A 13,211-nucleotide genomic window follows, 5' to 3' on the forward strand; every position below is an offset into this window, starting at 1 on the left:
GTGGAGAGAACCAAAGGCAAGGAAATTGGCCGAACTAACAGCAGAGACTGGACTCACTTGGTTGAAGGTCCCACCGTCACCCCTATTCCACATGAGGGTTACCCCACAGGGAAAACAGGGTTGTCACCAGCTGAAATCATTTATGGACGGTCCATGAGGACACCCTAGGGACCAAGACCTTGTCTACCATTGCTCCCAGAAAGTCTACCAGCAAAATTGGATATGCATACCCTAGGGGAAGAGATGGGGAAATACATATGCCAACGAACCAAAATTCTCCAAGCATTACATTCACAGGTATGACATGCTTACAAGGAAGAGAACTACCCCGCAGAGAGGAGTGACTATCCCACCATAGAACCTGGGAATTTTGTCCTGATCAAGAACTGGGATTGAGGGAAACTCAGACCTCGGTGGAGAGGACCATATCAGGAGTTACTGACCACTCCCACGGCTGTGAAACTGAAGGGGCAATCTCGGTGGATACATCGAACAGACAACAAACCTGTTACTGAAGGAACTGAGTAGAAGGACTCTCTCGACTAAAGGAAAATGTATTGGTTGATAGTGGTGTTCGTGTTTATGTCTTTGAGAGGGCTCACCCCAGCATCCGGGGGCCCCATGTTAACACCTTTCTGTCACACCTATGCCAAACAGGTGGAACTAGGGCCCTGCTGGGTTTGTGCCGAAATTCCCCAGCATGGTAAAACTATGGTTCCAATGTCAGTCATGTTACATGCTTAAGGAGATCTGTGTTTTTTGTGAGAATGCGGTAATGGTCTTTTGGAGGTCACCTGATGTGATTTTCCCGCCGATGTGAGGTCAGGTGATGACATGTGCCCCGTGACGAAATAAGGGTTGACTCAGGTGACGCAGTGGGTTTTTGAGTTTGTGGATTTCCAGGTAGAACGTGTTGTGCCTCTGTTTCTGTTACGTGTTTGTTTTTGTGACGCAGTTTCATTTTTAAAACAGAAGGTGTGTTCTCTTACAAGATATTGTATTTGAGCTGGGAATTTGTGGCTGGAAGTGCCAATTTACTCAATTCTGACAGTTTTGAAGGAAGAGTGAAGAATTCATCTAAGTGAAGGATCGAGAGAAGTCGACATCGGTTGGCAGTTTAATAAAGGATCGACCTTATTGAGTCTTCATTGGAGAGAACCTGCATTGAGATAACTCTTGCAATAGCGCAATGAGTTCATGCACAAACGCTCTCTCTCTCTAAAAGGAATTTGAGGTCAGTCGATTTAAACTGTTTATTTTTGGCATCGGGAATCCTGTGGACAGAACCGGCAGTAAAGGTGCGTCGGTGAAGAAATCGTTCTCCAGAGAAGTCTCTCCCAATTGAATGTGTAAAACTGTTGGACTTTCGAAGTTATCGCTTTAAGAACTGTACCTGACTGTATCGCTTTAAGAACTGTTTTCAGCATTTAACACTTTAAGAACCAGAGTCGAGTGGCGAGCTGGTGAACAACTGCGTACCTGTTAACCTCCAGTTAAAGTTTTCCTTTGTTTTTACCTCCTTATCGTTTATACGTGTTTAATAAATGTTTGGTTGTTTTTATAAAACCTGTCTCGGTAAATATTCATTGTTGCCGGTTACGCAACAGTAATCCCACTGAACCAGAGTGAGGAACTCTCAGCCTGAGCTTTCTCAAATAACACCCAGGGAAGTGAGGTGAGGAACTGTGGTCCAGTCAGAGATGACTGTGGCTGTCAGTGTTCTGAGGGATGGTATCTCTCAAACAGAACTTCCTATACTGGGAATCATGCATCCTGGCCATACTTGCAGGTGCCCAGCAGCGGAGAAGCTGAGACTGAGCGATTTTGGATGATCGCTTTTCTCTCCTATGGAGTAGCCAGGAATTCACGAGAGATAATCAATTTGGCTACAGCACTTGAGGAGCTGGCCACAATACTGCAGGGGCCCTGACAGAATCACAGGCCCAAGTAACAGAAATATCCACTGAAATGATTGCAATCCGGCAAACAATCCCACAGAATCGTATGGCTTCAGATTTTATCCTGGCTGAGAAAGGGGGAACCTGTGCTATTATTGACACAGAATGCTGCACCTATATCCCTGATGACTCTACTAACATTACATCCCTCTCCAAGCACACTGCCAAGGAGACTGACAGCATCAAGAAAGTAGGGCAGGATTTACATGGGTTCACCAAAGGGTCGAAATGGTGGTCTTCGAAGGCCTGTTCAGTAATATGTGGGGCATTATATTGCATTATGGCCGAATAGTTGTACATATGATTGTTATCATTACCGTTGTTGCTTTCTCTGTAAAAAATTACTGCTTTGTAGATCAAGTAATAATCAAAAGGAGGGAATGATAAAGTATGTAAAAGGGTTAACACTTCGTTAAACAATAGCAGCCTATTTTTCTGAAAGAAAATGCTGATGATCAACAGATGTGCTGAGCCATTTCTTCTTCAGGGTAGCTAGCTGGGGTTTCAGGATGCTTATCTCCCTGTGCACTCATGTGTAGAGATAGGACAGCTTCAGTCTGTTCTATGTGTATAAGCCATTATGACTATTTTGTAACTTGTCTTGAAAGGTTGTCATGTAGTAAATAACTTTGGCTCCAGCCTGTCTTGTGTGGCGGGGTATCTGGACAGATATATCTGTGGTGTAAGGGGAATTGTTAGTCAGTTAGTGGATTGGGCGGGAACAGTCATAGACTGAGTAAGCCCCGGGTGCTTGGAATAAAGAGTTTGTACTTAAACGGTCTCTGAGTGACTTTATCTGGATTCGACTTCCACAGAATGGGAGTGGTTTTAAAGGGCTGGGCTGCTGGAAACACATTACCAGACCTGGAGTGATTGCAGCTGGGTCTGACAGAGGCATAACTGGCTCTTCTGGGCACATTCAGTCTCACCCCAACTGCTTCCTACCTTCTCTTGTACAGATATGTAATGTCTAAAGGACTAGTGTTTGAGTAAATAAGACTCACCAAACTTTCTCCTGACTGAATCACTGGAATCTCCGAGTCAGATGAGTTCTCTCCAGTTGATGCTCTCAATCCTCGGGCTGGTTCACTTGTTGCTGTTCCCTCGTCTTCAGTCGTGGTTTGCTTCCATTTGGGGTTTTTCTTCCAATAAATCTCTCACCGCAGGTCTAACTTTAACATGTAATGAAGCCCATTAACAATAAAAAGGAGAATCAAATATATCTGCTTCATGTTTCTAAGAACAAAACTCACTGAAATTTAAACATTGAAGGCAAATATAATCATCTCAGTGAACAATCTTTTATTGTCCCTCACACGTCACAAAACGATATGGGATAAGAAGGAGCCATCAGTCAGTCATGGTAAGACATAAGACACAGGAACAGAATTAGGTGATTCGATCCATCTGGTCTGCCCCATCACTCAACCATAGCTGAGTTTTATTCCAACACCATATTCCTGCCTTCCTCCTGTAACCCTGAAGCTACTTAGCAATCATGAACATATTAATTTCTGTCATAAATATACCCAAATGGCAGCTTCAACCAACCTCTGCGGCAACAAGTTCCACAGATCAGACATATTTTCCCCAATTTTTTTTTCTCATCTCAGTTTTTAAGGGAAGCATTTTTATTCAGAGACTGCTGTAAGATTACAGACTCGCTCTCTAATGGAAACATCCTCTCCATGTCCAGTGTATCCAGGCTTTTCAGCATTCAGTAGGTTTACTTAACTATACATCCCCTCACCACCCCCCCCCCCCGTCCCTCTGAACTCCATTGACCACAGGTCCAGAACCATCAAATGCTCCTCATACATAAAGCTGATCATTGCTGAAATGCCATGTGGTGATTGGTAAGTTCGTGGCCTGAGGTGGAAGGAGCCAATTTCAGAAAAAGTAGCAATTTTCAATTATCTGAAATACCACAGAAGTTATTAACTCCAAACTTTCTGCCTAATCACTCAAAGAGTTGAACTACACGTGCATGTAACGAGAGCTGTATAACTTTAGGCCTTCTAACTTAGGCCACGAACTTATCAATCGCCCCTCTTACAGCTCCGGCACCTAAAAAAATTGCCTGCACCCCTGCTCCGGCCGTCCGGCAGAATAGTGCTCCTTTCCCAATGCCCTAACCCAGATTTACACAACCATGAGGAAATCTTACTCACCGCCGCCCGAACGGCACACACCGGCAACTGCGCATGCGTTTAGCGGGAGGTTCTCCGCAGCACCTCCGGTGGCCGGAGGTCTGCTCATCCCACCAGTGGCTGGAGGTCCATGCAGCGCCACCAGCGGCTGGAGGTCCATGCAGCGCCACCAGTCGCCGGAGGTCCCTGCAGCGCCACCGGTGGCCGGAGGTCCATGCAGCGCCACCGGTTGCCGGAGATCATTCAGACAGACCTCCTCCGGCAGGCACTGCACAAGGAGGGCATTAAAGTGGGCGGAAGCGTTTCCCTGACCAAAGTTGGGATCCCCGGCATACGTGGCGTAAATGGAAGCAAACCTGTCAAAAAACTCGGGACCGTCCTCGTCTTTCCGAGGTTTACAATTCAATACTCTGATGAGATCCACTGGTTGGGACAAGGCCCTTCTCAGGGTGTCTCCAATGCGTTGGATCTGGTCCGGGCCCTGGGGGAAAGCGGCACTAAAAGCCGCCCAATCTGCATGGCCCCCTTGGGCCTAACGCCATTTCTCCTGTTCCACAGGATTAAGGGCCATGTAACAGAGGCAATAAAGGTCCTGGGGAGCAGCCTGATAGATTCGGATTACGCGTAGTAGGTGATCTATGAACCCTTCGGGATCGGTCTTTTTGTCGGGGTCCCCTTGCATTATCATGGTCATTTCCCGAGGCTTCCAAGGAGTGTATACCTCAATAGTTGGTCCCTGATTATGCTGGCCTGCCTGGGGATTAGGCACAGTCCTAAATGGGAACTGTCGGGTCACGGAGGCCAGTCATTCTCGGACTCATGATCAAAATTAGAGTTGGGGTCTGGATCATCAGGGTCCTGGGGATCTCGGGTGGGACCATGGCCCAACAGTCCGTCAGTTGGGCGAGCCACCGCGTTGCGCTTCGGCCGGGGCTTTGAGACTGGAAGCTGTGTGGTCCGCCAGTGAGTTCGGGTAGCAATATAGTCCGAAAATTGTGGGGTACCTGATCTGCTATCAGTGATAGTCCCGGGAAGTACGGAGGATGCCGGGACGGGGGCCGTCACGGGGGCTGATGTGGGGGTAGGAGAATAGGGGGTGGTTTCGAGACCTGACCTGAAGGATTTGGTAATCCAGGTGGGGGAGGGAGTGGGATTCCTGCAGGGGGCTGAAGGAACTGTTACATCCTCATTGTCGGTTTCTTCGACGGTGTCAAATGAAATCCGCAGTCCTGACATATCCAAAGGTGCATCTTTCCCGGTTGATTTAATTTGTTGTTTATCAAATAATTCACATAAGGCCTTTACAACCACATATGGTCGGACCTGGCCCTGATCATCGGTAATAGGGATGTTTCGTTTTTTGGCATTTTCTTCCCAGGATGTCTGTCTGGAACGCTCATTTAATCTGTCCGCTACTTTTACCCACATTGTAATCAAATCTTTCCATTATTGAGAGCAATTTTGCTTCTAGACTTCAGTCTCTGTTTTTTTGCATTTGTCCATGTCCCAAGTTCCCCCCAACGGCCAATTTCCACCCCCACCACCAATCTTTTATTTAAGCGCGCACTAAGACGTCTTAGGTTCTTTTCTAGCTCCGGATTTTCCTTACACATCTTTCCGAGTGGCGTGGTAATGTCCCCCTTATCCACAGTCTGACCCATGTTTATCACTTTACTCCCGAATCCACTTCAAGGTCCTGACCTTCGCGTGGGGGATTTCCCCTCTAACAACCGGTCTGAGGCTGGCTGCAGTTTCAGTGAAATATCACCCGTCCCTCCCCGAATCTTTTACTGCAGTACTCGTGTGCGAGGCGACCCCAACTCAGTCACTCGTAGAAAAGCGAGATTTCCACTAGTTCACAAGTGTACCTAAAACGTTGCTACAGCATCCGGATGGACTGCAGGGGAGAGCCACTTCCCCTGTGTTTGGCCAAACGTCTGCTCTGCCCTGTGCTGATCAATTTAATCTACACACCCCGTCCCCTCCTACGCCAATTAGAATGGTTACCAGCTTCAAAATGTAATAGGATATTGCCACTAACCCGCTGACCAATTTGCTGTAACACACTCAAAGAAAAATGTAATAGGTCACTACCAATGATCCGCTGCCCAATTTATTAGCACCGGCAGGCTTTAATACTCACAATACTTCGTCGGGGATTGTAACCCCTCATTGAGGTCCTGGACCTCCAAAACAAATCCTGCGTGTCGGCCCCTGGCCTCGGAGTCCCGACTCCCCGACTCCCTGTTTCTCAGACGCTATTTCACTGCGTGTCGGCCCCTGGCCTCGGAGTCCCGACTCCTTGTTTCTCAGACACTATTTCACTACGTGACGGCCCCTGGCCTCGGAGTCCTGGACTCCCCGACTCCCTGTTTCTCAGACACTATTTCACTGCGTGTCGGCCCCTGGTCTCGGAGTCCCGACTCCCTGTTTCTCAGACACTATTTCACTGCGTGTCGGCCCCTGGTCTCGGAGTCCCTGTTTCTCAGACACTATTTCACTGCGTGTCGGCCCCTGGCCCCGGAGTCCCGGACTCCCCGTTTCTCAGACACTATTTCACTGCGTGTCGGCCCCTGGTCTCGGAGTCCCGGATTCCCTGTTTCTCAGACACTATTTCACTGCGTGTCGGCCCCTGGTCTCGGAGTCCCGACTCCCTGTTTCTCAGACACTATTTCACTGCGTGTCGGCCCCTGGTCTCGGAGTCCCGGATTCCCTGTTTCTCAGACACTATTTCACTGCGTGTCGGCCCCTGGTCTCGGAGTCCCGACTCCCTGTTTCTCAGACACTATTTCACTGCGTGTCGGCCCTGGTCCCGGACTCCCTGTTTCTCAGACACTATTTCACTGCGTGTCGGCCCCTGGCCCGGAGTCCCGGACTCCCTGTTTCTCAGACACTATTTCACTGCGTGTCGGCCCCTGGCCCCGGAGTCCCGGACTCCCTGTTTCTCAGACACTATTTCACTGCGTGTCGGCCCCTGGTCTCGGAGTCCCGGATTCCCTGTTTCTCAGACACTATTTCACTGCGTGTCGGCCCCTGGTCTCGGAATCCCCGACTCCCTGTTTCTCAGACACTATTTCACTGCGTGTCGGCCCCTGGTCTCGGAGTCCCGGACTCCCTGTTTCTCAGACACTATTTCACTGCGTGTCGGCCCCTGGTCTCGGAGTCCCCGACTCCCTGTTTCTCAGACACTATTTCACTGCGTGTCGGCCCCTGGTCTCGGAGTCCCGGACTCCCCGTTTCTCAGACACTATTTCACTGCGTGTCGGCCCCTGGTCTCGGAGTCCCCGACTCCCCGTTTCTCAGACACTATTTCACTGCGTGTCGGCCCCTGGTCTCGGAGTCCCCGACTCCCTGTTTCTCAGACACTATTTCACTGCGTGTCGGCCCCTGGTCTCGGAGTCCCGGACTCCCCGTTTCTCAGACACTATTTCTCATACAGAAATCCGTCAACGTTAAAACCACTTCCCCTCGTGGCCTCTACCGACTGTGGTCCGTGGAGTCCGCTGAGCAGCTCAGCAGGAACCCTGAGGGGAACAAGCAACCAAAGGAGACCGTGAGAGGACCGGGGGAAAGTCACCCCGTGGGCCCGCCCGTCTCAGCGGCGTCCAGTGGATCGCTAGTTCACTAACACCAGGGCCGCTGGAGGCTCCCGTTGGGACTCCTGGCTGGCTCGCCAAGTTGTCCTTATCAATTCACCATTCACTCAGAGACCACGATCAATTCTTTATTCAACCTGATCCGAGCAGAGGTAACCACCATACGCTTCTACAGCGTCTGGCAGTCAGCTCTGCCCAGCACGAGTACAAGGTTACATTTATATCCAAAAGAAAGGTTTCAGTTAGCAGCTGGTTCCCCTGTCCACGCTTATGACGGTTTAGTGGTCAGCAATTTCATCAGGGTCACAACAGCTTCAGGTGCAGAGGTACAGGTCAGTCAGCGCTTCTGTTCTGAGAGATGAGCATGCAGTTGCAACACCCTAACCGTGCCCGGTTCTGTTGTCTAGTTCCCGCCCCTGCTATATTTTCCAGGTCACATACACCATTTAACCCTTCCTATCCCGTACTCCAACCCCCTTTTCACTTACACAAAGAAGGTTGAAAAGTTTGTCTGGACCGAGCCTTGTCAGGATGCATTTGATCGATTGAAAGTTATTATTTGAGATTAGGCCAATCAATGTAGGGTCGTCAGTGAATTTAATTAGCAGATTGGCACTGTGGGTTGCGACACAAGTCATGGGTGCACAGTGAGTAAAGGAGGGGGCCAAGGAGACAGCCCTGTGGGGTATGTGTGCTGAGGGTCAGAGAGACAGAGGTGAGGGAGCCCACTCTTACCACCTGCCGGCAATCTGACAGGAAGTCCAGGATCCAGCTACACAAGGCAGGGTGAGGGCCGAGGTCTCTGAGCTTCTTGTCGATACTTCACGCCTTCGCATGGCTACTGCTCTGCCCATGACTGCAAGGAACCGCAGAGAACTTTGGTCTCACATGGGAACATCAGATAAACAAGCCTCCCCTCCATGGACTCTTCCTACACTTCCCCTGCGTCGGAAAAGCAGGCCGTGTACTCAAAGATCCTCACAACCCGGACATTCTTGCTGCCAACCCGCTCCCCCATCGGGAAAGAGATACAAAAGCCTTAAAGCGCGAACCACCAGGCTCAAGGACGGCTTCCTGTCTGCGGTTATAAGCCAAATGAATGATAAAATGGACTCGACCTCACAATGTAACTCGATGTGACCCTGCACCATATGTTTATCTGCACTGCACTTTCTCTGCAGCCATAATGCTTTGTTACAGTTACTGTTTTGTCGTATATCAGCTCAATGTACTGTAGTAATGTAGTGATCTGTGTGGATGGTACGTCAGGCAAGAATTTCACTGTAGCTCAGTACGTGATGATAATAAACAAATTCCCATTTTAATTGTGTGGAAATATTAGACAGACTGAGCTTCTGCTCTGGAACCACAGAAGGAAACTTAACTGTTGTCATTTCTGAGGAATGCAGATAAATGGAAAAGGCTTCAATCTCGCTTTACGATCTGCGGTAACTGGGATCAGGTGACCGGTGTGGGTCTCCCATATCAATATCAGAATCAGGTTTAATAGCACCAGCATATATCATGAAATTCATTGTCTCTGCAGCAGCAGTAGAACCTAATTCATAACAATAGATTTTAACAATTGTGATTTAAAATAAGAACATACATATTAAGCAGTTAAATTATGTAAGTAGTACAACATAAAAATAAACTATTTTAATTGTGTGGAACTATTTGACTGACTGGGTTGTTGCATTGCAAATTCTGGAGTGAAGCTTAACTAAACTACACATTTATGAGAAGCTCAGATAAATAGAAAAGGCTAAATTCTCACATAAATGGGTCATACACACAGAAACATTGGCTGCACTTCAGCAGGTAAAAACAGTGGAATGAAACATGCTGAAAATATTGCAGATAAAAATATATTGCCCACCCACGACGAGAGGACGTGACAGATCCGGATCTCACTGCCTTGTCTGAATGGGCAGAAGATGAAGCTACACGGACACGTAGAGCAGTGAGCGGCAGATGCTGCAGATCTGCGGGGAAATGTGAACAGGAAACGGGATCAGGTGATGGGTGGAGGGTCTCCCACCTGAACAGGTGACTCTGCTCCTCGCCCCTCACCCGCTGCCCGACCCATCCGCCGCATTTCCCACATTATTCCCTATTTACACCAGATACGTATTTACCTTTTCCCTCCATATCTTCCCTCTCCCTTTCCCTCCACCTCCAGGTCACAGAGTTATGGGGTCGATTCCCATCCCGATCCGACAAACTTTTCAGACACAAACTGGAAATGTGCAGGTTTCACTTAAATCAGTCTGTGTTTATAAACACTAATTTCTATTCACATTCCTCCGGCCTCACTGGACAGGAACACTGAAACACCAAGTGAGAAACAGCAGGAGGTGGCCATTCAGCCCCTCTAACCATCAACAAGATGGCTGCTGCTCTCCCATCTCAGCCACATGTTTCTGTCCGATCCTCATTTCCTCGATCCCTTCAGTCTCCACACATCTGCCGGCCTCTGTTTTATGTGAGGACGATCACTGAGTCTTCACCGCCCTCTGTGGTGGGGATTTACAGACATTCACCACCTTCGGAGTGGAGACATTTCCCCTCATCTCAGTCCCGGACAGTCCACCCCCTTTTTCAGAGACTGGGATCCCTGGTTCAACCGGTAATGATGTTGTGCATTTCAATGTGTTCAACTCTCAGTCCTCGATTCTCTAAATGAAAGGGTTATCACATTTGATCTTTCTTCATATGATGACCCACCACTCCAGGGATCAGTCTGGTGAATCTTCATTGCACTCTCTATAACAAATACTCTCTAACCTCTTTGTTAATCCTCTATGGAATTAATTTCCATCTTGTGCAGCCCCGTGTTGCCCCAACCACTCACCTCCCACCCCTGTCACTATTTCCACCTTCCCACCTCCCCCTCACCTGGATCCACCTCTCACTCCCCAGCTCTTGCCCCATCCCCACCCCTCACCTCTTTTCTCGGACTATTTCCCGTCCACTCTCAGTCCAGAGGGAGGGTCTCGGCCCGAAATGTTGACGGTCCATTTCCCTCCACAGATGCTGCCCGACCCACTGAGTTCCTCCGGCAGTTTGTTCTTTGGTCTGTATAACCCGTGTTAGTGTGGGGAGCGGGATTTTACACCATATTCCCGGTACAATCTCAACAAAACACAAATAATTGTCACTTTGCCCGGACCATTGGCCCCGCTCGCAGGGCAACAGTCTGCCGGTGTTTGCCCCCAATGTGGTGAATCGCCACCACCGTGGGCTCAGACATTTCCACAGATGAGCCCCTCCTGTCCCCACCGGGACAAACATCCTGTCCGCCCCCTCTCTCACCGTCTTCATCCTCTCCCTCCCCGGGGAACCGGCATCAAACCGACGGGCCGAGCGGTCTCCTCCTACCTCTCAGCGATACATCAGACTCCGGCCGCAGGAGACGCTTCACAAACGCCCCAACTTCCCTCGGAGGGAAATGGAAATAAATCAGAAAGCGGACATTTACTTTGGGATTTGTTCCGCTTTAATGAGGAGTTTGACACTTGTGCGACGACGGTGTGAGTGGGGGTAACGCCCTCTCGGCTGGTCCGCCTCCACGACTGGTTGTAACCAATGATTGACATCCGTTCGCACCAATGGGAATAGCGCAGCTCCTGAACCCTCTGTTGACAGCGGTGGGGAAGGGGCTCGTCACGTGATTAGTAGCCCAGCCGTTAAACCGATAAAGCTCGAGCTCTCCAGCGCATGGGTGACGTAAGACACCGCCCACGTGAGGGCAGATGCCGGTGTGGGGAGCCCATGTGTGACGTCAGGCGCGTGGGTGCGCGTGTGTGACGTCACCTGTGGGAGAGCACTCGTGTTTAAAAGCACCTCAATGGACATTTCTTATGATTTCAGTGGGACAACAACATTAATCACGGGTTTCATCACTGAATCCAGTGTTGTGAGATGTAAAGTCCCCTGTTATGTGTCCGGCTGTGCCGTGTTGTTGGTGGAGTGGGCAGCGTGGTGTTTGTCTCGATTCGGGTCACAACACCAGAATTGCCAGCGGGGTCCACACACAGTGTATTAGTGACCAGAAAACCTCCCGTCCCTGCAGTCTCTGTCTCCTGGTAAACTCAACACCCTGACAATGTGGACCATAGATACCCCTTCCTCTCAGAGTCAGGGAATCATTCAGACAGCTGATCAAAGAGAGGAATTATATTTATTGGTCATTAAAGTTCACCCAGATTCGTTTGTACGGATTTGATGTGGAGTTCGGGGGTCACAGTGAAAGGGCCGGACGGCCGAACTCTCTCCGTTGTCCAAACATCCTTCCAGGTGAGGCGACCCTTCACCTGTGAATCTCCCGGGGTCGCCCGTTGTGTCCGCTGCTCCCGATGCGGCTCCTCTACACCGGTGACACCGGCTCCTCCGCAGCTGTGCGGGGTCGGGTTGTTTTTTCGGGGGGATCGATGTTATTTTTCCCATTTGCGGGAGGGGTGGGTTTTGGGGGTTGATGATCGGGATGCCGTTCTTTTTTATGCGGGGGTTGGGTGGGAGTTTGATGTTTCTCTCTGAACGACTTTCATGTTCTTTGTTCCGTGGCTCACTGGAGAAGAAATAAAAAACGTCAGAGTTGTTTATGGATATCTGCTTTGATAATTAATTAACCTTTGAACTATCTGCTCCGAGCGGGACTTCCCGGTGTATAAACATTTTCATTCCGATTCCCATTCCCGTTGCGACGTGTCAACCCATTGCCTCCTCTTGTGCCAAGATGAGGCCACCCTCAGGGTCCAGGATCAGCGCCTCATATTCCGTCTGGTTACCCTCCAAACTGATGGCATGAATATCGATTTCTCCTTCCGCCGAACAAATCTCCCCCTCACCTCTCCCTCCCACTCCCTCTCTTCCTCTCTGACTTTTCACGTCCTCTCACCTGCTGAACACTTCTCTCTGGATCCACTGCTCCATCCCTTTCTCCTATTCTCCACTCTCCTCTCCTATTAGATTCTATTTTCTTCTGCTCTTGTGCTTTCCCACCTACCTGGCTTCACCTATCACCCTCCAGCTCGGCATTTCCTCGCCCGCCCCGATTTTATTCAGATATTTCCCCTATTCCATCTCAGTCCTCAGTTCAACTGGAAACGTCGACTGTTAACTCTTTTCGATAGTTGCTGCCCGGCCTGCTGAGTTCCGCCAGCATTTTGTTTGTGTTGCTCTGGATTTCCAGCATCAGCAGACTTTGTTGTGTTTGTGATTTACATCTCCGCTGTCACTCACGCCTCCGGCCACTAGTGGCGCTGCAAGGACCTCCGGCCACCGATGGCGCTGCACGGACCTTCGGCCACCGGTGGCGCTGCACGGACCTCCGGCCACCGGTGGCGCTGCACGGACCTCCGGCCACCGGTGGCGCTGCACGGACCTCCGGCCACCGGTGGCGCTGCACGGACCTCCGGCCACCGGTGGCGCTGCACGGACCTCCGGCCACCGGCGGCGCTGCACGGACCTCCGGCCACCGGCGGCGCTGCACGGACCTCCGGCCA

Source organism: Mobula birostris, chromosome 13, assembly GCF_030028105.1.
Source record: "Mobula birostris isolate sMobBir1 chromosome 13, sMobBir1.hap1, whole genome shotgun sequence".
Classification (NCBI taxonomy): Eukaryota; Metazoa; Chordata; class Chondrichthyes; order Myliobatiformes; family Myliobatidae; genus Mobula; species Mobula birostris.